At 40.6% G+C, this 27588-nt stretch overlaps 1 protein-coding gene across 1 annotated transcript in view; it reads left to right on the top strand.

Annotated features, from left to right (window-relative positions):
- Positions 1-6159: 6159 nt before the first annotated feature.
- L3MBTL4 (L3MBTL histone methyl-lysine binding protein 4) overlaps positions 6160-27588 on the top strand; it is a 488579-nt gene continuing 467150 nt past the window's right edge. The window contains exon 1 of the mRNA XM_032421167.1: positions 6160-6261. The gene's annotated coding sequence lies outside the window, so the exon portion shown is untranslated. The remainder of the gene's footprint in view (positions 6262-27588) is intronic.

The following is a 27588-nucleotide window of genomic DNA, read 5'->3' as shown; positions in this document are numbered from 1 at the left end:
TCACTGGGCTAACCCCTCCCCCCACCCCCCTCCCCTCTAGAACCCTCAGTTTGTTTCTCAGAGTCCATAGTCTGGAGAGTGATGATTCTATACACTGACCCATATTTGTGCAAAACATAAACAGCTGCATTTGCACCCAATGACTGAAATCAGCAATGCTGAACTTATGCAACATTCAAGTTTTAGTAAACAGAACACTTAGGTAGTTAATGAATTTGCTCTACAAGGAAAAAAAATTACATTAATACTACAATATCACATGATTGTTGTTTGCATAAAGAAACAGCCCAACACTTGGAGATTTATCTATCATTTCTCATGAGTGTATAGGTTGGCCGGATGGTTCCGTTATCTTGGTTCAGCTGGTCTTGCTGGGATCACTCATTCATGCTTCTGTGGTCAGCTGGTGGGTTGGCTGAGCATTATATGCTCTTTCACACATCTAGGGCCTGAAATGGAACAACTGGGCTCTGTCCCATTCCCCAGCAGGAGCACTTAATTCTCAGGGTGATCACATAGGAGCAAGACAGAAATAAGAGCACACAGAGTTTTTGAGGTCTAGGCTTGGAACTGGCATGGTGTCACTTCATCATATTCTATTGGCCAAAGTAAGTCACAGGGCCTCCCTGATTCAAGCAGTGGGAAATTATTTCCACCTCATGATGGAAACAAATACAAAGTTACATTGTAAGGGGGATGGATAAAGGCAGGCCACTACAGATCTTCCTCCACTCATGATGGAGTTACATCCTGATAAACCCATCCTAAGTAGAAAATATTGTAAGTAGAAAATGCACTTAATACACCTAATCCACTGAACATCACAGCTCAACCTAGCCTACTTTACACGTGTTCAGAACACTTATGTTAGTCTACGGTTGAATAAACTCATCTAACACAATGCCTACTTTATAATCAAGTATTGAATATCTCATGTAATTTATTGAATACTGTACTAAAAATAAAAAACAGTGGTTGTATGGGTACAGAACAGTTCTCAGTATATTGGTTGTTTACCCTTATAATGGTGTGGCCACCTGCGAGCTGAAGCTGCTGCCCAGCATCACTAAGGAGGATCTTCCAGTAAATTACCAGCCTGGGGAAAGATCAAAATTCCGAATCTGAAGTATGGTTTCTACTGGATGAATATGGCTTTTGCACCATTGTAAAGTTGAAAAATCCTAAACCAAGCCAAAGTCCTGGGCCATCTGTGATTGAAGGCATTAATTTAATTAATCCACCACACTCACAAAGAAGTGTTTTTTTCCTGTTTAGATGGAGTAGGGAAGTATCTGAAGGTCAATGAGGGGTTTTTCAAGGATGTCATGAATAGCTGAGTTTAGTACTAAAATAAAAGGCTTAAAATTACTTAGGAACAACTTCCTTATTCTTAAATTTTATGTTGTTGGCTCAACTAGACTAAGTTGGTGAGCTTTGTTCCATTCAGGGATATAGATAGATAATCATCTTATTTTCTGGGTAATATTAATAACTCAGTAATATAGAGTAACCAATTGTCTTTAATCCAGAAATAAATACAAAATACTTAGGTTCAAGGTATTCACTTGGTAACTAAAAGTCTAAAGAAACATGCATCTTCTTTTCCTATGAGAATGGATAAAGTCTTTTACTTCTTCAAGCAAATGTCACTTTAGTAGTTTTAGATTGATTCATATATGTAGAATTGGAAATGAATTTTTTAAGAATTTGTATTGGAGGTATTATAATGAAAAAGAATACATGCATATTCAGTCCAGAAAAAGTGGACTTTATGTTTTTTTAATGGAATAATAGATGTTAAGATAATGTCCTAAACAAAAAACCCTGACCTTTTAATTTTGGTTAAAGGTTTAATAAAATAGGGAAATTAAATCTAAAATGGAAATAATTCAAACACATTTTTATTCAGGCAGTTAGTATGGCAGGAATCATAGGTACTTTTGGATTTTTGAGATTGGGTCAAGAAAAAGTTAGGAAAAAGCTATCCTTTCAGAAGGCTGAAAAGAAAAAATAAGTGAACATATTTTGCAGTAGCAGCCCTCACAGAAGATGGTAAATATACTGCTGATGGAGTTTTTTAAAGCACCCAAATCCAGTCAAGGTGACCAGGGAATATTCCAAGGATTGGAATGCCAAAGGAAACTGGACCTCAATGAACAGCATCAAGGGCACCTGGGTGGCTCAGTTGGTTAAGCGTCTGCTTTTGGCTCAGGTCATGATCCAGGAGTCCTGGGATCGAGTCCCACATTGGGCTCCCTGCTCAGCAGAAAGTCTGCTTCTCCCTCTGACCCTCTCCCCTCTCATGCTCTCTCTAAAATAAATAAATAAAATCTTTAAAAAAAATGAATAGCATCAAATCCAGCTGACACAGCCTTTGGGCATCTTGGCTGAAGACCTCCCTTTATGAGAAAGGTTATATCAGACAGTTGCCACTTGTCGACACTTCCCACCAAGAGCCAGCTTACCTTGTTTTGATTTCATGGCCATTGAGCAATCTTTTAACTAACTTGCCTTCCTTTGTAGACTATAGTGGTGGGGATGTGCTGACCCCAAAACATCGATCTTTTTGGCATTTATATCTTCAGTTTCATTGGTATTCTTGTTTTTAGCTGGTTGCCTTAGCCCGATCACTTCTGGGAGCATTAACAGACTCAGATTTCTGGACCTATAATATTAAGAACTAGACCTAGACCTTAAACTTGGTGATTTCAAAAGGAAATACTATGCCATGAGACATATCCTCTGTAGCCAGGTGGCTTCTTCCATGATGGGTCAACGACAGAGGCAGGAATAACAACCGTCTTTCCTGACACCTGGAATGTTTTCTACATACTATCCTACCTGTTATTTCTTAGAGAATGCATGTCTAGCTACTGTTATTTGGGGCATATATCTTTTCAAGAAAGTATGAATTGCCTACTCTGAATTTTCCATTTTTCTTTTTCCAGATCTCTCACTTTGGAGATGGTATGGTTGTGTCATCAATATCTTTGAAAATGCGATTAAAGGGATTGCTTGCTTGCCTTCTGCAGTTTTCAGGCCTTTGTCCAAATCCTATTAGTTCATTCAGTATGGTTGTAGTGGAAATTGAAGTTTGCCTATTGATGTAAGGATCCTTATCTCGTTCAGTTTATACAGATTTTAAATATCATCAGAAATATTGTGTAGGGTTTGGATTTTTAAAAATTCAAGGGAGTATACCCGGAAATGGTGTTTTTATGTTACTTTATGATAGTTTTGTTCTACCAAAAAAAGTACAAGTGTAAAAATAGATTTCTTTATAAATTTTAAGTCTTTAATTCAAATTTGTATAATGTGCATATTATTTTATTTATGAAGCTTTTTAGTATCATTTAAAGTTAGCTTTAATTCTTCAATATTATTTACACTTCTGTCTGAACCAGTATTTACATTGAAACAGAATTCTATGCAATTATTTATATCTCATTAGGAAAGTTTAAAATTGGACAATCTACTTAAGAAAATATTGCTGTAACAGAGAAAATATAGTGTGGTGTGAGTAAAATTATTAACAATGGCATCAATATGAAAATAAACTTGAGGATAATAATTATTGATGATAAATGGTGACCAATGAAATGATTTTAGCTGCAACGGACAATTTGTTTGTGGAGTAAGCATAGAATGCTGTTAAGATAACCTCTCTTCAATTACACTGAAGTGTAGAAAGGAATTTACTCTGTGCTTAACTCCCAAATGGTCCTAAGTATATGCTAGGAAACAATCATGAATTTTAAAAACACTTCTGTGTTAATGGGAAATCCCACTATTGATCAAATAACAAAGCAATGTAATTTAATTCTACTTAAAAAATAACACACACATATATAAGTAACATATATATAACATCAACAAATAAAAGAACTCCCCCCCAATTAGAAAAAAGTAAATAAATTTAGCAAACTTTAAAAGGAAGTGTTGCTTAAATACAGCCAATCACTATCTCAGCAAATGAGATTTCATTTCCACCCATGAGATAGACATTATAGAACTGCCATGACTCTGTCATGTTTTGATGACATGCCTAAAGGGGCTCTTCTGCCACCAGAAGCCATCCTTACCTCTCTGGCCAACTTTAGTATTGCCACTTAGTTTGTTAGACTCAACTGAATTATAAATAAAAAATGCCTAGTAACCATCAGTATTCTAAACCCCATTGTTCACAACGGGACTGTTGGTAACATTGCAATACTCAACAATGTGGCTATTTCATTTTAATCTGCAGCTGTTCAAATAAAAGGGATTTACTACAACAGCTTTTCAAAAATTCTGTAATAAGTGTACCAATGCTTACACTGCTTATATTTCCATATAATTTGAATAACAGTATTGTTTAAAACAGATGTCAGTTTCTTTGAATATAATCATATGTGGTTGTCAGCACTATGCACCCATAGATTTACATTTAAGTAATCCAGGATGAGGTTCTCTGCCTGTGTTACCTGTCTCATTGGTGCATTCTTTCTCTATTTAAACCTTGCCCATGAAAACAGTGTTTCTGTTTTCATCAAAGCAAGCCAAATATATTCAATAAACATAATAACTGTTTCCCCCCAAAAAGTGAAGACAAGGTGATGTAAATTCACTCTATTTGGATTTCAATCCAGCTTTCTTTGATTTTGTATAATATTAACATTGATTTTTCTAAGGGGTGGGTGGAACCAGAAGTGCTTTTAACTCTTTCTGTGCTGGGAACATTTTGATGTTTATATCACTAAGACTTAGCGTCTTTAATGATAGACACTGCTGGGAGAGACCAGGGTTACACTGCAGTAATCGAAACACTTGTCCTTTGCCAAAAATGTTGTCTGTGCTCACATAAGTAGCAGGAAGGGGGAATTCTCATCCATCCACTGGGTTCTACTCTAATTTCATGAAGTCAGGTGAGCAAGTATGCCAAGATAGTCTCCTGATGTGTGCCTGTTGTCACAGAAATACATCACAACTCTATAAAGTCTCTAGCATAGACATGGTAAATGGGATGAAAAAAGTATATCACTTCAACAGATCTGTTTTAAATGTTCTCTCTATACTGATGCCTTCTGCTTCCTTTTCTTTTTCTCTTTGCCCCAAATCTTTTTCTTAATTGATTAGAGCACAGAATCCAGTTTGTGTATGTGTGTGTACTTGTAAATTTCTATGATCATGATTCCCAAATCAAAAACTGCACTAGCAAAGGTTTTATATTTCTCTCTTCAGTAACAACACTAAATTATGTTTGTAACCAAAGGACCAGTCTCACCTGAGAAACAAAATAGTTTTAGTTGTTCGTTTATGGTAGTTAACAACAAACCAAAAGATCATTTTGGAAATTATTATTGTTAATCATGTTAAATTACTGCATTTCTTGCTGGACTCAACCAACTAACACTTATTTTGCATACTAGAATTTTTATACACGACACCTCCATGAAAGAAAATTAAGTTTAAAAGTCACAAAATACGGTCTTCGATTGCCAGCTACTTTTAAATATAAGCCCAAACAAATGATTAAATACTTTTCTCTCCAAACCACCAACAACGCTTCGTGAAAGCCTAACGCTAACCAGTAAGACTGTAAGTTCCATGAGGGCAGGAACTCTTTAGCTCCTGTTTCCTAGTTAATCTCAAGCAGCTAGAACAGGGTCAGTAAACAATTTGTTCTCGCCACTTGAAAAGAGTATTCTTTTATTTTGAAATGGTATCCGCGGTTGGGTGTGTAGCAAAGTCGAGAGCGGGGAAACGGGCATCGGAGACGAGGTTGCAAAATCGGAAGGAGCAGAAGGACAGAGAGGAATCCAGAGGCGAGAGGGAACATTTGGAAGGTGAACCCTCAGAGCTGGGATGAGGCAGGGATGAGCGCCCCGGGACACCACTGCGCGAATGGGGAGGGGCCAGGCAGGAAGTAGCCAAGATTTGGGGGACTCCTTCCCAGGGAACAAATAAGGGGAAAGACACACTTGAAGAGAAAGCCACAGCCACCTCCCTCCCACGTGAAAGCCCAAACGGCCGCCCCGCGTCCACTGCGCTCCCGGGGGAGCGGAACCCGGAGCTAGGCAGGTGCGGCGGGAGCATGCGCGCGGGGCCGGCAGGGGAGGCTCCCGCGCCCCCACCCCGCGCGTGCACCCTCGCGCCCCTACCCGCCGGGCACCGCGGGGCCAGCGGCGCCGCAGCCTGGGTTGGCCGAGCCTCGCCGCTTCGCCTCGCGCCCTGCCGGCCTGTCGCCGAGTCGGCGTTGCGGGCGGCCCGGCTCTGCTCGGGGTAAGGAGGACGCCGCCGCCCGAGCCGTGTGGTCGGGGGACCGCGTGAGCGCCCACGGCCGCCACCGCCAGGGATAGCCCCGGGCCCCGCGCCCGGACCGAGGGGCGTGCGCGTCGCCCGCGGCGAGGCCGGGCCGGGCCGGGCCAGGGGGCGGTGGCGGTTAGGAGTCGCCTCCGCCCGGCGCCGGCTCTTTCTCTTTCTCTTTCGCCGCCGGGCGCGCGCCGGGCTCCCCGCGCGAGGCGCTGCCCCACTTGTCGCCCACTTCGGACGGGCGTGGCGTGGCCCCGCACCGTCCCGCTCCCGGCCGCCGGGGCCACCTGGGCCGGGGGTGTCGGCGCGGTCACCTGGGCGGGGAGGCGCCGGCTCAGCCCAGGGCCGCGGGACGAGGGGCCGGGGCCGGACTCCCAGCGGTCCCAAGCCGGCCTTAGGCCACCGGGCGCCCGGCGGTGGGCGTTTGGCTTTTGTTTTCTCTCGGGGCGGGCGTCCCCGGTCTCCCCGTTCTCCGCAGACAACTGTCGTGTGTGCCGGGACTCGGCTGCGGCCGAGACCCCCGCGGGCGCTTCCTCGCTCCACCCGCTTTCCGTCCCCGGTCCTACTCTCTAAGTTCTGCCCAGCCCCGGGCCGGAGCGGAGGAAGTGCGCGCTGAGGGACGCCTAGCCTATTTGTGGTGGTTTAACTAGCTCGGCCCCCCCCACCCACCCAAGCCCGGAACTGCGCCGGGGCGCGCTGGCCAAGTCTCCCTCGCCCTGGCCGCCGAGGTGGGCGGAAGGGGAGGCCAGCGGACCAGGGTACACCTGGGCCCGCGCCGCAGGTACGTGCGGGATTGGTGTTAAGCCTTTACCCCAGGTGGGAGAATTCCGGTGGATTTGGTGCCCTGCCTTTTATATCCTGTAGTCATCGATTAAAGTCCATAGGATGTACTTTATTTTGTATATGCCTTTATCCACTTAGAGGGATAGTCTTAATCTGTCCATGCCTGGAGGTGGAAACTAAATAAAAGGAAGGTCTGGACATTGTTATTGTTGAGACTTCTGCGTGTGATAACCCCATGAAGTCAGTTTGGTCACTATGACCTGACCTGTTGGGGCGTTTCTATGCCTACCACTCACCCTTCAGGGTTATTTGGTCTCCACGACCAAAGTGGCGTTGTCTCCTGGATCCCACTGTTGGAGCTGTTGCTGGAAGTTGCTCGGGGCAGCCTCCAGTTTCAGTTCTTTGTTTAAATAAGTGTAGTGGGATCTGTTGGTGTTTTCTAGTCCCCTTAACTCAAAAAAGGTTAAAGTGGCAAACAGGTGGAGTTTGTTCTTGATGCTTGATAATAGACTTTGAATGCATTTAGCTCTTCACAAGATGCTAAAAATGCCAATTTCAGTTTCTCCTCATGGTACCCTAGAACTGGGAGAAAGGGTTTTGAAAGAGGAGAGATTTCAGGAGCATCCAAGTGGATTGGATTCTGCTATACCCACATAGGGTGTAATTGTTAAGTAGGAAAGATGAGCTTAAAACTGCTATTGATTATGCTCTCAGATTGTGAGGTACATTGATGAATTTGTATCAGAGGTAGCCCTTGACTTTGGAATTCTTTATTCAGTGCTTTTTGGGACAATACTGGTCCACCTCTATGATGAGTTCTCAATCTGTTTTCTGAGAAAGGATATTGGTGGGACGGTGATCTGGTGAAGATCGAATTAAGGAAAACTAAGGAACTGTCTTAACTTTCACCTCAAGGAGAGGTGTGTTTTTAAGTTCATCATAAGAATTTTAGGTGAGCTCTACCATCTACCGACATTTCATTGCAATACTGTGTGATTTGTATCTTAAATTACACTTCTAATTCATCTTTACTTTCCTTAAAAAATTTCAATTGTCATTTGCACAATAAACCATTTACTATGTAATTTACTATGTATGTTCATACATTTGTATGACAAACCACTAAAAGCTTGAGCTTTTAATGTGTTGGGAGATAAAACATGCAAACCAAACGTTTGTGAACAAAATGATATGCAGGAACTAATAAATAGGATTTGAGACTAAAACAATCTAAACTAAAATGCTTTGGTTTGAAACAGATAGTGGTCATGGGGTCTGGCAAGGAGAGGGTCTTTGGGGTCTGGAGTGATCAGAAAAGAACACAGAGAATTGGGCCTTGTGCTGAGTCCTGAGGAGTGGTTCTTCCACAGATTGACAAGGCGAAGGCTGAAGAGATAGGGGGCTAGGAAGGAGAAGGGAGTTTCATGCTTCAAAAGGAATGATTATGATTTGTTTAGGACTTAGAAAAATTATTTGCAGTGTCCACATTGGGAAATGTGGTTGTGCATGCTCTTCCCACCAGCCCCTACCCGTCCAAACTAGAAACCTTTTATTCTTCATGAGCCAGTGTAATTCTTCCTCTGTGAGGGTGTCCCTGATTTTCACACCAGACTTCCATTCTTTGACTTCTACTTTTCCTGGTTCATCTGTAAGTGCATATGTAAAAACAGTTTTTTTTCTGATGGCCCAGGCTTTAGATTTTGCCACTTTCTGTTCATTTTTAAAAATTGAGATATAATTGACGTATTAGTTTCAGGTGTATGGCATGATGATTTATGTATACATTGTGAAATTATCACAATAATTCTATTTAACATCCATCACCACAGTTACAACTTTTTTTTCTTGTGATGAGAACTTTTTTTTTTTTTTTTAAAGATTTTATTTATTTATTTGACAGAGAGAGAGAGAGCGAGAGCAGGAACACAAGCAGGGGAAGTGGGAGAGGGAGAAGCAGGCTTCCCGAGGAGCAGGGAGCCCGATGCGGGGCTCGATCCCAGGACGCTGGGATCAAGACCTGAGCCGAAGGCAGACGCTTAACGTTCTTGTGATGAGAACTTTTAAGATCTATTGTCTTAGCAACTTTCAGACATACAATACAGTATTATTAACTATGGTCACCATTAATGATAGTCATCAAAAAACAGTTTTATATATTTTTCACAATTTAGCTTCTGTCTTTAAGTAACACATTTTCTGTAAGGATATGAACACGTCCTTAGTTCCCTTTTTATTCAGAATATTTTTGCATTGAAGTTCTATCCTTTTAACTGAAATGATAATAACCCTTCAGGGCCTGGTATGGTCCTTGACAAGTGGTTAAGTGCATAGTCAACAGATATTTGTAGGACTGAATAGGGATTCAGTGTGAGCAGGCAGCTGCTGAGCAGAGGCATGGGGTGATAAAAGCAGCAGTCAGGAACATCATTCTGATGTTGAAGGAAGATCTGCAGATGGAAAGCTCTGGAGTTCTTACTGTGAAGAAGAGGGAGACCTGAAGCTGTATGGGAAGCACCAGGCCACCCAGTCGGACGGAGGAAGCAGAAGGAGCCCCAGCCTCTCTGCCCCCACCCCATTCCTTCCCATGTGTCTTTGGTTCTCCTTCTCTAGAGCTAAAGGTGAGTTTGAAAATCACAATTAGATAAGCGTTCGTTGTTTCAGTCAACACCTTTAATTCAGAAAGAGTGCTGCTGTTGAAATGGGGAAATTAGCAGGAGAGCCTGGTAGGTGGTTTGGGAGCAGGGTGGAGCGGGTGAGTTCAGTTTTTAAAATACTGAATTGAAAGAGATGCTGCAGTGGTGAGTTTGGAGAGAGGAACTCTAATGTTAGGCCAGGAGAGAGTCAGCTGGGAAATGTTCAGCTGGAATAGGGGTGACAGTATAAAGCATGAGACAGGGTGAATAAATGAGCACAGTGGGGGGAGAGCAGGTCCAGTGACTGTGGGCTACACCCAGTGATGGTGTCAGGAGGAGGAGGAAAACTGCGCGTCACAGGAACAGGGAAGCCAATGGAGGAGGTTTCATAGGAGACTCCGTGTAAAGTCTCATCTGTTGCTGATGAAATACCGAACTGAGGAGGTGTGGTTGAACTGGCTGGCAAGAGGTGATCTCACTGGTAAGGCTTCAGTATGAGCTGTTGGTAGTGTTTGCTCTGTTTTAGGTATGTAGATGTCCCCCTTTAATTTGAAGAGTGTTTTGTAGTTTACAAAGCATTTCCACCTTGTAGTATTGGTAAACATATTTTGAGCATAGTTTATTATAGGAACATACCTCCCAAGTGAAAACTATTTGGATTCATTAAAAGCCCAGCGGACTGTTCACATACTCTTACAGCAAGTACTGTATAGATAGTATCTTATATTTCAGCAAAATAAAAGCAAAAACAATGAATTAGAACATACTCAGGAGAAATGAAACTCTTCAGTTCATTCACACATGTAATACTGTCTTTTGTTTCAGCATTTGCACTCCTTTTTCCTGTTAGAATAGTGCCTTAGAAGAATTTATCCCTGTTTTATTTTGCAAATACAAAACAAGTTTTCCACAGTAGCGATGGAAAAATGAAACGTTTACTTTGATCCCGTCAGTTGTCCCTGCTCTGCTCCCCTAGTCTGTGTGTGCCTTTTGGGGAAGATGTCACTGCAGTAGGACCCCTGCTCAGCGTCACCTGCTGAACCTTTCTTCATTTTGTATTGATTTTAGCTCATGTGTGAAGCGTTCTCTTAATGAAGCTAGCCATTGTAGAGAATGCTTATGCATCCCTCCTGAAGATGGATCTTAAATGATGAAAGTGTGGTCGCTGCCACAATTAATAATTGATTAATAAATTGTTTGCAAAGTATCAGGTGTGGGATGTGGGCAATGGAGCAGAAGTGCGTGCATCGTTCTTTGTCACCGTGACTTGCTAGAGAGAACATATTTAACTAGAAGGAAGATGGACGGTATGGTACTTTCATACACTGTGCTTTGGTGTGTAAGCTATTATGGATAGCTTTGGGGACCATGATAGCTTTTTAGATTAAATCATTGTTGCCCTATTCCCTGTCCTTTTGAGGGAGGGAGGAACTAAGGAACTCAAATGGGGGCAAGGCATTTTTGCTGGTATCCACTGTGTGTCAGTTGCGTGTTTTGTGTATGGGGATGGCTGATACATAACTCCTGCCTTCTTGGATTGTGTAGTCAAATATTAAGCAACCTCCCAAATAAGTGTATAAAGAAAAACTTTTAAGTGTACTATGAGAAAGACCAATAGGAGTGCCTAATAGGGGTTTGTGGGTCACAAAAGTCCTCTCGAAGGATGAGTAGCCACTAGCCAGGTAGGGAGTGGGATAAAAAGAAATATCAGGCAGAGGTAAGCACATGTGTGAAGCCCCCGGAAGAGGAATGAGCTCGTGCTCTGGAGGAAGGGAGAGCAAGGGAGAGGTGCCGACTGGGTGGGAGAGCTGTTGGTAGGGTTGATGAGGCCAGAGCATGTCGAGGCCGCCTCCTGCCCGTGGAGGCCTTGCTGAGGATCATGCATTCTCTTTTTCTTGCCATGGGAAGGCTTTGCAGAGTGTGGGCAGAGTGTGACATGATCTGCTTTATATCCAGTGAGGCCCACTCTGGCTGCCATCTACAGAATATTGTGCACCTGGCAAGAGCAATTAGGATACCATTGCAAGTGTCCAGCTGGGAGTCCTGGTGCTTGGGCCAGGCAGGTAGGGGTGGAGATGGGTAGAAATGGAAGGACTTCGGGAATATTTTGATGGTAGAATTTATAAAATTGCTGATAGATGAAAGGGTAAGGGAAAGAAATTCAAGATTATTCTTCTGGTTTTTAGCATGAGAAACTGGGTGAATTTTAATAGATGGGGAAGACTGGTGAGAAGCAGACTTGGTAATTTTGCTTTGACCATTTTTCCAGTGAAAGACCTACTGGACATAAAGTATTTTTAGGGAGATAACTGGATGTCGTTGTCATGTGTGTTATTTATCCAGCACTGAGCTGGGCACATGGTTTTGTAGTTTAGCAAATGTGGGCTTTCTTTTCCCTCTTCTGTGGCTGTAGGTTTTTTTGTATTCTGCTTAGCTCACAGCAGACCTAATGGAACTCCTGAATTTGAAAGCCAGTCTGTCTGCAAATGGGCACACGCATCCAGTAGGTGTAGTCTCAGAGTCTGCTGGCAAGCAGCTTTGCACATAGCATTTTCAGTCCTGACCAAGGAGGTCTAAAATTACTGGATGCACCACACGGACCATTTATTACTCAATTTCCTTCTACGTTGGTGTCCCAATACTGATCCTGTCACTGGGAGACTCTCCAAGGCCCTAAACGTTCTCTGGTCCTGCAACTACAAGCCATTGCTTACCTTCATGGTTCCTTCTCTTGTGAGTACATCAGACTTAAAGATGAGACTTTCTTGAGTGACAACATTTAAAAAATTGCTTTTGGTCATTATTAATATTGTAATTTCTTTCTAAAGAAAAACCACGGAGCAGATGATAGACATGCTTCCAGGCCTGTATGAATGGATCCGAGTTAACACTGATGCTAGTTCAAGGCCCAGTTCATAGATGAGTGTATATTCTGCTCTTGTCTTTGGTTTTCTAGATCTCACCATGCATGAGAAACTGGGTGAGCTGGAGGAGATGGGGAAGACTGGTGAGAAGCAGACCTGGTAGCTTTGCTTTGATCATTTTTCCAGTGGAAGACCTACTGGGTATAGGCTGTTTTTAGGGAGACAGGTTGATGTGGGTTGTGTTATGTTTCATGTGTATACTGACTTGACAGTCTTTGGCAAATGGAGTTAAGACCTAAATCCAGGGTCACCAATTTGGACGTGGAAAGGGGCTAGCAGGTAAGGGAACTGAGTGAAACAGGCAGATAGAAGAAAACTCACAAAGTGCTCTTGATTTCACTTCTATTTTTTCACCTTCGAAAATTGGCCGTAGGTACTTGTCTACTCTAGGAAGATCTTTCAGTACAGTGGGAAGGAAGAAAAATCCCTTCTGTGCTGTGGAAACAGTAGGGAGTAGTCTTACATGTTCTAAAGGGGTAGATGTTATTAAAAACACACACACACACACACACACACACACACACACACACAACAACCAAAAAACCTCAGATTGGATATCTGCATTTTTTAAAAATGTGAAACCTCCCTACTTAAAAATCCTGGCTCACACCTTTTAGAACTCTGCTAAGGTAAGGTAGACAATGTATTTACAGACCAGATACAGTTGTGGGCTGCCTTTTTACAACCCCTGACTTGTGGCGTCTGCTCTGTGATTAACTGAATGTACTTTCCATTTAATCATTTTGTCTTTCTTACTTATCATGAATGCTTTTCTTATTTATTATGATGGAGAATATCAGAAAACATACCAGCTTTTTGTTGCCCTGATTCCTGCCCATTTAAGTCTGCATTGATTAAATCTGGGAGTGAGGAGTCGGCCCTGGGCCCGGCCCTGATTTTGTAAGGTACATACTTGTGCAGGGGACTAGAGTTCTCCAAATTTGGGTAGAATCTAGACTTTTTAAATCTTTCGGTCATGTTTATGTGGAATTTTTTTATATGTCTCCATTGTTAAAGTATATCTTTTACACCAATTGTTTAAGAGTTTGTGTAACCTATGGACAGTACTTTCTATGATTGGAGGGGGACAGTGTTTGCTCTCGCTTATGGACTTTTGCACATTTGTACCTATCTTTCTTGTGGCTGTGAATTTTCCTGCTCCGAGAAGCCTCCAGTTCTCCCTAAAAGTGGATCACCCCCATTCCCCTGTGCTTTCCTCCACAATGTGCTATTGTCTGCTAGTTCACTCTGAAGGGTGGAGCCTTACTTTTCTGTGTTTCCCAGGGAACTTTTTGGATTCAGTTCACCACGTCTTTCTAAAGCCCAGCAATTTCCTGACACATGTCAGAGACCACTAAATAAAAGTTGAATGATTTTGAGTCAATGATAGTCTCATACACCAAAGAAGTTCCACAAAATCCTTAGCATTTTGGGATTCTGTTGAGTAACTAGCTAAGACTTTGAGTTTGATTGAAAATGTAAGCACTGACCTTTCAGCCACTATTTTATTATTGTTATTATGGTCATATATCAAAGGGAATGTAAAGGTTCTTCTCTTTTTGCTTTATGGCAAAGAATATTCTTTAATTCCCTATCATTATACCCTTTAGTCCTGGTCCTACACATCATCAAGGTGAATTATTACAGATGCCAAGATAGCACTTCCAAATCTATATTTTATGCACTCAATTTCTGAGGATGGTTAGAACAAAGATTTTTTTCTCCTTTCTCTTCTAAAACTGTGAACTTGTGATTTTATTTCAAGAAGATATGTGGATGTTTCTCCAGCAGCTGAACACATCCAGTTGGGCTTAGGATAGGAATTATTAGGGCTAACAGGTCAAGAATTTGAAAAGTCTTGACCAGCACAGGAGAACATCTTTTTGCTAAGTGCCCTTGGAAAAATCTAAGGCTTATGGGTGATTTTCAAGTTGATAGACTTCTGCGTAGGACCATGAGTGTATTTCATTTGTTTTGTTAATTGAATGTCATGGATATTTGGTACTTTTTAGAAAGATAGTAGGGCAGGTCACGTTGCTGGATTCTGTACCCCATGCAAATTAGCAGCTGTCAGTTGGCTGTCTTGTGTGGAGACCCTCTGTCCAGTACAGACGTGTCTTCACTTCCGGCTGTTGCCATCTTTGTGTTTTGTGTGAACCAGGATGCTCGGCCATTTTACTGCAGTCAGTCTTTAGTAATCTTTAGGGCCACTTTATTCTTCTGCTGTGAGGACAAGGAGAAGATCATTGGCAGTCTTTTCAGAACTGGCTGGCATCTGTGTCCAAAACAAACAATACCCATTGCTGTGGAGTAAATGGTGAGGAAGAAGCTGTGGAGGGTACAGTTATATGGTAATTACCAGTGCGATGCACAAAGTGACATGCTTTTAAACTGGCTTCTGTCCAAATAAGTTGTCTCTCAAGTTTTTAGAAGTTTCAGCTCAGAGTAGCTATAACTTCTATCATAGAATGACTATAGCTTAGGAGGTTTCTGTTGTGCCACATTTAATTAACAATTTAGATTCAGCATTTTTTTTTTTTAATTTTAGAGGGTTTGGAAGTAGTCTAATTCAGATGTTTCTCAATCCTTATTATGAATAAATAATTTTTTTGTCCTAAGGTGGCTGTCCTGTGCACTGTAGGGTGTTTAGCTGCAGCATCCCTGGCCTCTACCCACTACATGTCCGTAGCACCTCCTCCCACTTAGTTGTGACAACCAAAAATGTCTTCTGACATTTCCAGATGTCCCCTGAGGAGAGGACAGAGAGGGCAGAATCAGCCCCAGCTGAGAACCACTTATCCAGTTCAGCCTGTTTTGTAGATGACAAATCAGAGGTCCAGTTTGTTAAGCAGTGTGCCCAAGGTCAAAAGTCACTATGTGAGAATATGAATTAAAAAACAAATTATCTCACTTGAAGGGACTTCTTATCAACTCAAAACTTATTTTTCTCTTGTAAAAAAACTAGCTCTTATGACAGTCCCTGTTGATTCTGTCTTGCCATGACTGCCAAATAGAGCTGCCACTGTTGTTAATCCAACTGTGGCAAAGACATAAATTATCAATAGTACTTCAAAAGCTAAAACAAGTTGTAAAGTAATTGAAATTTTACCACACTGATAAGTAATGTATAAAATTACTTGGTTTTGAGCTCTGTCTTATGGCTTTATGTTCTTTACCCACTTCATAAATTTCTACTAATAACAAGGATAAAAAAACCTTGTCACATATAGTTCTAATCCAAATCCCTTATTGCAGAGAGGGGAAAATGAAAGCCCAGTGAAAGGCCCGATTTACTCAGGTTCATCCACCTGAGTAATGGCAGATTTGGAAACTTGACTTGGTCTTCCTGAGCTCCAGCTCCGGCTGTTTGCTATTACAGCATGTCAACTTTTGTTTTCATAGCCAGGCTTTGCAGTAAAGTTGTGTTCAATAGCTTGGTAAATCTTATTCTAGAGTAATAATTAATCCTTTGTGTGCTTGCACAGTTGGGAATTATGAAGCCAGTAATAGAAAACTCTGCTAAGTAGAGGACCCTCATTCATTCCATAAATATTTATTCAGTGTCTGCTTTGGCCAAGGATGTGCTAGGCTGTGGAATGTAAGGGACACAAGAAGGAGTCAGATGTTAAGATGCTGGTCCTGCCCCCTCACAACCAGACACATTCAAATGTGAGGCTTCTCTGTATTACATGAGAGAAGATGGCCTGATTTATTCACGCATTTATTCATTTAACTGCATTTCTGAGTACCTGCTGCGTGCCAGGCCAATGCCTGGCACTGGGTACTCTGTCCTCTTAGTCTAGGAAATACCCAGCATAAAGCTGAGAGGGGACGGTGTCTGCTAATGAGTGGGCCCTCAGGCTCTACAAAAGAGGCGTGAAAAATCTTAGTGCCTGTGCTGACAAGGGAGTGACCGTGCTTCTAAAAGGCAGTGAGAGTGAGAATATATTTGTCAAGTCCATCGCTGGCGAGCATTATTGTTCTGCTCCACAGATGGTGCATAGGAACTGCCTGAGGAAGGTCATACAGTAGCAGGGCTGAGTTACCTTCATGCCAGTTCTAGTCATTGTCAGCTAGATCACATAGCACTCCCTCCAGAGACCAGGTGTTACAGAAGGAAGAAAAAGTCCAAGGTTTTAATCAAACCCTTGTAGGGATGACTGATGTCTTCAGGGTCGTGTTATTTCTGTATCGTTTATGTGGCTACTGTTGGCATATGGCACAAAAGAAGGAAGAGTTCATTTTTTGGAAATTGAAAAATCTCTGTCCTCATCTTTGTTCTCATTGAGTGTTTATATCACAAGTGAAGATAATAATTTCGCCAATATATACACTTCTGCATGAGCATTAAAAAAGTTCTCCACCTTTTCCCCAGGCTAAGTCACTAAAAATGTCAGTCAAAACCAAAAATAAAAAAGAAGTAGTTTATAAATTACTGTGAGAGATGATTTAATTCACTCACCTTCTTTAAATTATTCTGATTTTTACCTAATCCACTTCAGAGTTTCCGTAATGAATATTCTTATGGCTAAACAAAGACACAGGTCCCTTTTATATCCCTCCTTAGGATCACACTTTCCTACAGGCAATGAGGGTCTTTCTTCTGAGACTAAAAGTGAGGAAACCTTTATTATTTATTTATTTACTTTTAAACTATTTATTTGAGAGAGAGCACGCGCGCTCTAACAAGGAGGTGCAGAGGGAGAGAATACCAAGCAGACTTTCCACTGAGCACAGAGTCCAACTGGGGGCTCAGTCTCACAACCCTGAGATCATGACTTGAGCCAAAATCAGGAGTTGGGCGCTCAACCCACAGAGCTACCCAGGCACCCCAAAAGTGACAAACCCTTTAAAGAGGGAAAAGCAAATTGAGTTTTTTATATTTCTTTTTGTTCCCAGAGTTTGTACTTTCACTCCTGGCCAGGCATAAAATAAAAGCTTAAATGAAGGGCCTAGGCTGTACTTGTCACCAGTATTCCTTTTTCCCTTGTTTGTTGAACTTGATATAGGAAGAACAAAGATGTGTGAATGTCTTGGGGTCAGGGGTTCCAACTTTACCAACCCTTTGATAACATATATTTGTAACATCTCTCTTAGTATCTTGAAATTATTAGGTAAATAATTTACCTGCACATTCTTTCAAAAAAGTCAATATAATGTCCATATATAATAAAATGGGAGAAATAAATGGAAGGTAATTTATAATTAAATGATATGCCAAATGTTTGGACATGACTAGTCTAGAGAATAAAATGAAGTAGTTGGATGGCTTGTACTATATGTGAATTCACCCATAAAAATGCTGACGGTGGGAGGGGGGCACCTGGCACAGTCAGTTAAGCCTCCGACTCTTGGTTTCAGCTCAGGTTGTGATCTCAGGGTCTTGAAATTGAGCCCCATGTTGGGCTCTACGCTCAGTGGGGAGTCTGAGATTCTCTCTCCCTCTCCCCTGCCCCTCCGTGCTGCATGCTCTCTCTCATATATAAATAAATCTTTAAAAAAATGCTCACAGGGGGATTATATCAGGGAAGGGGAGTCTTTGAGCAGTGTTGTGCTTAATAACATCATCTTCTGAAATGGTGGAAATATTTGCCACAGTTGTGCTTGAAAAAAGTAAAACCTTTCCTCAATTTACATAGAATTGCATTCCTGGGAAAGGCAGGACATGTTAAAACCATTGTAAAAAGTACTTTCTGAATATATGTAAAATGAAATTATGCTTCATGTTTAGAGAAACATAAGTAGGTTTAGCATATACATGAATGTCAAGTGAGAGATTCTCACCTTTTAAAAGTGAGAGCCTTTACAGTACCCTATTTCTTTGTTTTTTTAAAGGAATTGAGAAAGAAAATTAGTTTTAGTATATGGGGTTTACCCGTGTATGGTTTGGCTAGGAGAGTCCTGTATGCAAACTGTTTGTTCTACTCCTTTGTACCTTATCTACATCTTATAAGCTCCTTGCCCATGCAGTTGTTGCTCTGGGTATGATTTGAGGTTTAGGGGAGGTGGGGGTGGGATTAGATCCCAGAACATTCTCATAGTTTGAATATGATGTAAGAAGCCACAACAGGGACTTACTTAAATTTCTACAAAGTAATATTTTAATGGTGTTTGACATCTAGTCAAAATTCTGAGAATGAAATATAATATATAAAATGATTATGCAGTGATATCTATAAATAGTGCTTGTAAAGATTGAAAGTTAATCTCATATACACTGAAACACCTCCACACTCATGCTTGCATTGGACGATTTGGGGTGTATTGTTTTTTTCTCTTTTTTGGGAGCGGTTTATTTTGATTTGGTAATCCTTACTGTCCATGAGAGGTATAAAGGCATATTATACCTACATTCAGTTTGCTTGCCCTTGTATAATTAGAATCAGATATAGTGTAAGACTGTGTTGAAAGGGTGGTGCATGTGATCTTATGAAGTCTTTTACTAATGATACAAACTAGAGGTGAGAGTAGGCTAATGCTTCTGGTAACCTACAAATTAAAATGGTGTCCTGGTCCGATAGTGCAAATGGGGGCACATTTTAAGTATTAGCTTCTGACACTGAACAGTGAGGATGAGGACAGCGTGGGAATCTGAGGGGGTGGCTTTGTGGGTTTGGTCTCTTTTACTGTCTCCATTGAGGATACTGTTCAAAGCCTGGTGCCTCTCTGAACCTGTCTGTTCTCAGGAAATGTGTATTGATTTTGGGGGTGAGCATTAAGCCATTTTCTTGACTATTGCCTGTATGTGCAGAGCTTTTGCTGAGCTTCCCAAGTAGTTTACAAAAATCAGACCCACAGGTTTTATAGTCACTCTTCTTTGATATCATCTCTGGCCTTTCTGTCATTTTTTTTTTTTTCCTCTTGTTTTACTCTGTATCTAGAGCCAAGAGTAGAAACACCTGGGCAGCATGCATCCAAAGGTTTGTCAATTAATATGGATTTACAGCTAGATCAGATGTATAGGAGGCAGAGAAAATTGGCATAATAAATTGTTTAAGATTCACTGAGTTTTGGAAGGTTTATGATAGTTTAATTTTGGGGAGACTTAATGTGAAAGAATGTGAAAGGTCATGATGCAGAACTTCTTAGGTTAATTTCTCCCCACATTTATTTTTAGCCCTACATAAGGTGCTTTTAAAAGTTTGGTATTTCTGTAGTATTTTATACCTTTAGAACATATCTATATGGATTTCAGTAATTACTGTTTTTAAACATGTGCTGATATTGCTACCTAGTGATTTCTCAAGGTCTAGTTATTAGTGGCAGTAAACTCTTAGCCAAAGTATTTAAGATATGTCTTTGTCTTTATTTAAAAATTTTTATTTATTTTTTTAAAAGATTTTATTTGAGAGAGAGAGAGATTGAGAGAACAAGTAGGAGGAGGGGCAGAGGGAGAAGAAGACTCCCCACTGAGCAGGGAGCTGGAAGCAGAACTTAGTCCCAGGACCCTGAGATCATGATCTGAGCTGAAGGCAGACTCTTAACTGACTAAACCATCCAGGGGCCCTAAAATTTTTTAATTGAACAAAAATATTGTTTTGCAGGGCATCAGCTACTCAGAATTTCTGTAATAGAAGTAATGGTTTTGTGAGGGAACTAAAATGACTAGTATTTTGAATATCTCAATGTGTCATATAAAGAAAGTTCATATGAAAAGTCTTAAGATTGGTTGAATAAAATTTACTCTGTTAATTTCCCATTAGCTCTGTTACCTAAGAGAGTTAGAATTTGTTACTTTCTAAGATACAAGTATACCGAAACTTGACGTTTTGCTAGCTTTTGAAAAGATGGCAACCGCTGAGCTTTCTTTGCTGAATTATATCTAGTCAGTTGAGATGAAAATGAATTGGAAATAAATGGTTATGGCTGAGGATTAACGAGCAGTAAAAAACGCCTTAAGAACAAAGCCGCTTATACAGTTAGGTGGCACTGTTTCCTTTTTCTTTTCAAAGGTTTGATTAAGTGTAATTAAAATATAAAGAGGTTTCATGTGGCCTTCTTTAGATCTAGCCAGATTAAAAACAAATAGGAAAAGTAAATTAGAAACTAGTTTGAGGTGAAAATCCAGCCCCATCTGTTACTGAAATATATCTTCCAACCCATAGTCAGAAAGCGACGGGTTGTTTAGGGCTGCTGAGCAAACACTGGGGTGCTGTCTTGGGTTGCTCAGTGCAGACTTTACGGGCCAGGCCAGTCACTTAAGGAGGTGAGGTGGCCCTGGGTTTCTGCTATGTCAGAAGAAAGGAAGTAATGAAAGTTTTCAGATGTGAAAAGTTTTAATATTTTTTTTTTTTAAAGATTTTATTTTATTTGACAGAGAGACATAGCGAGAGAGAGAACTCAGGCAGGGGCAGAGGGAGAGGGAGAGGCAGGCTTCCCGCGGAGCAGGGAGCCTGATGCAGGGCTCGATCCCAGGACCCCGGGGATCATGACCTGAGCTGAAGGCAGACGCTTAACGACTGAGCCACCCAGGCGCCCCAAGTTTTAATATTTTAAAAATGATTTTTATGATGTCACACTCTGATATTATTTCATGTCGATTGTTTTTTTTTTTTTTTTGATATGGATTTTTTAGTTTGGGCTCTTTGGGTGATCTTTGAAATAAAGACGGGATGTCCACTTGTTCTGGCGACTTAAAAACAATTACCCATAGTTCGGGACAAAGAGGAGCAAGAGTCTCCATTGGTTTGCTCAGCGTGTTGTCATAATGTAGGATGTTGCCAGTTTTAGTAGTTTTTGAAATAAAGTACTGTGTTTACCTGCTGTTTTTAATGCTTGTCTCCCAGGGTTTGGCAGTGTTATGTTCAGAGATGTGGAACGCATTGTTTTGGACTCCCTTGATGAGGCCTCTGTCCTGCTCTCCTCAGTCCTGCCTCCTGATGCACTCCTTTCTCCCCTTCTTTGTTGTCTCCACTCATCTGAATTTCGTCTCAGTCTGGTTGGCTTAGCTGCTCATGCTTATTCAGCATTTTTTGTTCAGTTCCTCAGAATTCCTAAACATCCATTTTTACGCTTAAAATGTTTATGATTTTGATTGAGTAAACAAATGTTCAGAAATGCCCCCCAGCTCTGACTCCTTGCTCAGCCTTTTATAGCCATGTGAATTTATTTACTGTACCTCAGCTTTCTCAGCTGTAAAATGGGAATGACAATAATGTTGAAGGAAGATGAAATGACTCTCTAAACATAAACCATTTAGAATGTAGTAGCACATAGCTTTTGTTCAGTAACTGGCATAGACTGATTGTCAGTTGTTATAAACACCTTAATATTGCCTCAAATGGGTGAAATATTTAGTGACACACTGCAGAATTATATGCTAATTCCCAAAAAGAATAAGTAAATGCATGCTGAGAAATGCATTCTTTTCTTAGGGAAGGTCACTGTTGGCCTTTGCCAGTCACAGGACTAATTTTCTCCTTGGAAACTGGATGCTTCCTTAGTTGGCTGCAGCATGGGTGTGGAATCCACTCCTTCCCGCACCTTGTTTGCAGAGAGCAGCGTGGACTCCACTGGGTGGGACGAGAGGCACCAATAAACGAGTGGGTAGTGGCAGATGAGGTGCCTACTGTCCAGGCTACAGAACTGGCTGCTCCATTCCCCTACAGGTGACACCTTGCACTCGGGACCTTGCTGTACGACTCCAGGTGCCGACATCCAGGTCTAACCTGTGCAGTCAGGGATTCCTCTGGAGGCTTGTGGCAGGCCGCACTAGTTTGCCGGATGGCCTCCCTGAGGCTTTGTTAACACTGCGTGGCTGCTTTGCAATTGTTTACAAATTGTGTGGATGGTATGAAAAGAATTGTGTAATCTTAAAAAGGGGGGCTCTGTTTGAATCTTCATTTGGGAGATACTTTCTCATTATGAAACACTTAAATACCAAAAAGTCAGTTTCAGAATGTGAGCCATCTTCATTTACTGTAATGAGATCAAAATTGCATTCTTGTTTCTTAATTCATACGGGTTGGGTTGTTTTTTTTTAACCCAGAGGAAAAAAACATTGATTAATATGTATTGTGAATATGCCAGTTTTAGTACTAGAAGAAACTGGATTCAAGTCTTGGTCTTGCTCAATACTTATAAGACTTTGGGAAAGAAGTAATTTTATAAGGCTATTTCCTTTTCTGCTTCTTTATTGAAGATAATATCCCTGGGGGTTAAATTATAAAAATAATCAAAAGGAAAACTGAATATGGAATACCCATGTGTTATGGTAATATATTTAGCTGTTGTGGAGCACAAATGACAGTCACGTCTCGATTTTTACTGTGTTTAATTACGATTTATTTCTCCCCAAGTGAAAGTTACCTCCGCTTTTCAAGTGTTGCTACTACTCATCGTATTTTTTGAGATCCGTGATTGAAATTAATGCACCAAACATATTGCAATGCATATTTTTAGCACTGAGAACAGTAAATTGGGTATTTAGGCACACATGTCACAACTTTTGTGTCAGACACACCACTTTATTAATACTACACTTTTTAAAATAAAGAGAAATTTCCCTGACTCTGGGCTGAGTTGACTTTTTTGCATTATGTACATCTTCACCGTACACACATTTCCTTCTTCCCTCGTCTGTGTCAGTAAGGGTGGGACAATTATTTTGATCATCTTTGCCAAAAGAAACCGGAAAAATATTTAGTTAAATATGTGGAAAGCAGAATATGATGAATAGGAATAAGACAGATGGTCAGCTAACCTAGTGTCATATGATGGAAGAAATTAGGCTGTTGGTGCATGAATGATCATTTTTTATTATCAAAGGTAATCTTGGAAGTAGCAGTTTGTATATATTTTATATAAAGTAATAGAACAGATAAGAAGGAAAGTATGTAGTATGTAGTATGTCAAAGTCTTGAGAACAATCAGTTTGTAAAGAATGAGCTACATCCTTCTGTGTATTGAAGGGAGTATAAAATTTATTTTCATGAGATTACATTTGCAAATGATCTTTCCCTACATTTCATATAGTCCCATCTATATGCATTAAACAGTCTTAAAATGGTGTAAATATAGGAGAATTGAAGCTAGTTTATTCTTAGTGGTAAGGTGGGATCTCTCTTTTTGTTTTTTTTCTTTTTACCGGATTTACAAAGTTCATCAATTAGGTAAATATAGTGGCATTATTTCAAATAGCATCATTCAACATGTGGGGTATAATACCTAGTTTCTTTATTCCACAGGTAATTATTGGGGGCTTGGTGTGTACAGGCCAAGATCCTTTGGAGCTTACGTCCACAAGGGGGGATTTGTGGGGGGAGGCAGTCAGTAACTGATGAGAATGCTAAATAGGTAAATTATTTGGAATTTTAGAAGATGACAAATATTTTGGAAAAGAACAAGTAATGCAGGGTAAGAAGTACTGGGAGTGCTGGCTAGTCAGATACAGGTGTCCATGAGGAGAGATTCCAGCAAAGTAGGTGATATGTGGGCAAGAGTTCTAGAGAGATGGAGCAGCTAGAGAAATGGCCCAAAGGCCTGAGGGACAGTTTGGAGACTGTTGTGAATGTGGGAGTAGTAGGTGATGAGGTTGGAGAAGTGAAGTTGGGGTGAGGGAGGAGAGGTGACCCTTTGTGGGGACTTGGTGTTTATGCTGACATGGGGAGCCCTCGCAGGGCTTGGTTGGAGGATTGACATGGATGGATTTGTGCTTTAGGACCATCACTCTGGCTGTGGAGTGTAGTACAGCACTGAGGGATACCAGCTAGGGAGGCTCTTATAAACAAGGTGGGAGACAATGTAGCTCTGACTAAGGTGGTCGCAATATAAATGGTGAGAAGTGGCTGTGTTCTGAATGAATCGTGGAGGTAGAGCCAAGGGGATTTCCTGACTGAATGGGTGTGGATATGACAGGAATCCATCATGGCCCCAGGCTTTTTGGCTTAAGCAATTGGCATGAGAAAGTTGCCACCCGAGATGAAGAAGTCTTGGGTGGGCAGATGATTGTTGTGAGAATAACAGATCAGTATCCATGAAACTCTTAGACCAAGGTCTGCTCAGGGTAGGTCCTCAATAAATGTTAGTGTCTGTCATTAGCATTAATAGTAAGTTGTAATTGAGCGCTTTTACTTTACTTTGTTTTTTAAAGGTTTTTTTTTTTTTATCTGCTCCCAGCTTATTTTCTTTTCTTTTCCTTTTTTTTTTTTTTTAAAGATTTTATTTATTTTTGACAGAGAGAGAGACAGTGAGAGAGGGAACACAAGCAGGGGGAGTGGGAGAGGAAGAAGCAGGCTTCCTGCTGAGCAGGGAGCTGGACATGGGGCTCGATCCCAGGACCCTGGGATCATGACCTGAGCCGAAGGCAGATGCTTAACGACTGAGCCACCCAGGCGCCCCCCCAGCGTATTTTCTTAATGCTCCCTATGAGAAGTAGGTGGTATAGAACAGAGTCAGCGGGCCTGGACTCGATAGATAGTAGTCAGGTGAGTTGGGCTCACCTTTGCCCAATTGCTAATTTCCAGTTTAGGGCAAGTCATTTACCCCTCTAACCCCACCAGTATCATGGAAAGCTCACATGAGAGAGTAGACAGAAAAATAGGTTGCATATCTAAAAAGTTAACATATATAATGCATATAATGTATGATTATATTTTGTCCTTCAATTTAGCAAAAATAAATATATATGGTAGGCTTTATAAGGGTTTTATTTTATTTTTAACATTTTTATTTTTTAATGAGGTGATATACTATATGACACATGGAAGAATTTAAAAAAGGTTATGATAATAAACAATAGCTTCATGCCCCACTCTCCCTATCCCTAGCTCTCCCATTCCCTAGAGGAAACCTCTTTTGTTTTAAATGCTTTTTCTGGTTGCCCACCCCCCCTTGTCCCCTTTACCCCTCCTCTCCTCTCCCCTATTAGGGACAGCTGACACCTGGGCCTCACTGCTCTGTTACATCTCCGGGTTCAGTCTGTTTAGGAGGACCCAGGCTGTCTCTGAACACAGGGGCATGTCCAACCTGTCCTGGGCCCAAACCCTCAATTCCACTTCTGATTGGATTATCTAGTTCTAGAAAAACCAACAAAAATCCCCACATTTCTTATTAGTTATATAGATAAACCCATATACACAGTTTTGCCTGGCCACTGTAATTGTATGTGTGCTTTTCCTTGCATTTTTTTTTCTTCTCCATTTTAGCTCGTCTTTTCCCTCTTTTTCTACTTCCCTTTGACCCACCCCAGTGTCTTCCATCTCCCCTGGATCTTGCTTTCTGTGTCCTGCTTTTCTCACACAGCAGCTCTCCCAAGTCAGGTGGGATAAGTCTACTTCATTCTTTGTAAAGGCTGTTTAATATTCCATAGTCATGATGTACCATACTTTATTCTGAAATTTCCATATTGTTAGGCATCAGCTTTTTTCCTCCCCAAATTTGTCTTTAGGTAATGTAGCAGTAAACATCCATGAACATATTTTATTCAACCATTCCCATATTGCCAAGCATTAAATTTTTCATTATTTTCTTACTACTGCTGGAATAACATCCTAAATACGTTTGTTCTACATACTGGTGCTTTCATTTTTATGATATAGATTTTGAGGAGTGGATTCTTGGGATGATGGGTATTTATATATTTATATATTAATATATATTTTCATATTTTGTTTTAAAAAAAGTATTTTATTTTTGAAAGATAAAAATTGTATATATTTAAGGTGTACAATGTGATGTCTCTCTATAGACCTATATATAGTGAAATTAAGTACCACAGTCAAATTAATTAACATATCCATTACCTCCCATAGTTACCTTTCTTTTGTGTGTGTGGTGAGAGTCCTTGAAATTTACTCTCTTAGCAAATTTCAAGTACATAATATGTTATTATTAACTATAGTGACTATACTGTACATTAGGTTTCCCTAACTTACTCATCTTATAACTGAAAGTTTGTGCCCCTTGATCAATAGCTCTTTTCCCCTACATCCCAGCCTCTGGTAACCACCATTCTATTTTCGGTCACTATAAAGTTGACTTCTTTCTCTTATTTTTTTAGATTTCACATATAAGTGAGATCATGCGATGTTTGCCTTTCCATGTCTGGCTTATTTCATTTAGCATAATGTCCTTCAGTTTTATCCATGTTCTCTCAAATGGCAAGATTTCCTTCTTTGTTAACACTGAATAATATTCCATTATGTGCCTGTCTATCTGTCTGCAGATATGGATGTGTGTGTGTGTATCACATTTTCTTTATCCATTCATCCATCAATGGGCACATAGGTTGTTTCCATATCTTGGTTACTCTGAACAATGCTGCAATGAACATGGGAGTGCAGATATCTCTTCAAGATAGTGATTTTATTTCCTTTGGATATATACCCAGAAGTAGGATTACTGAATCATATGGTATTTCAATTTCCAAGTTTTTGAGAAGCCTCTGTACTGTTTTCCATAATGGTTGTAGCAAATTACATTCCTTCCAGTAATGCACAAAGATTCCCTTTATGCCACATCATTGCCAACACTTACTGTCTTTTGATTTTTTGATATCAGCCAACCTAACAGGTGATAACTCATTGTGGTTGTGATTGCATTTCTCTAATGATTAATGATACTGAGCATCTTTTCAGGTATGTGTTGGCCATTCATATATCTTCATTGGAAACATGTCCATTCAGGTCCTTTGCCCATTTTTAATTTTATTTATTTTTTTTGCTGTTGGGTTTTAAGACTTCTTTATGTATTTTAGATATTAATCCCTTATCAGCTATATGGTTTGCAAATATTTTTTTCTCATTCTATAGGTTGTCTTTCCATTTTGTTGTTCATTTTTTTGGCTGTGCAGAAGCTTATTAGTTTGATGTAGTCCCATTTTTTTTGTTGTTGTTGTTGCTTATGCTTTAAGTGTCATATCCAAAATATTGCCAAGTCCCAAGTCAAGGAATGTTTTCCTTATATTTTCTTCTAGGAGTTTTATAGTTTTAGATCTTATATTTAAATCTTTAATCCAT

Source organism: Phoca vitulina, unplaced genomic scaffold (genome assembly GCF_004348235.1).
Source record: "Phoca vitulina isolate PV1807 unplaced genomic scaffold, GSC_HSeal_1.0 scaffold24, whole genome shotgun sequence".
Classification (NCBI taxonomy): Eukaryota; Metazoa; Chordata; class Mammalia; order Carnivora; family Phocidae; genus Phoca; species Phoca vitulina.
The sequence above is the reverse complement of the archived record's forward strand: the minus strand, read 5'-3'. Positions and strand labels throughout refer to the sequence as shown.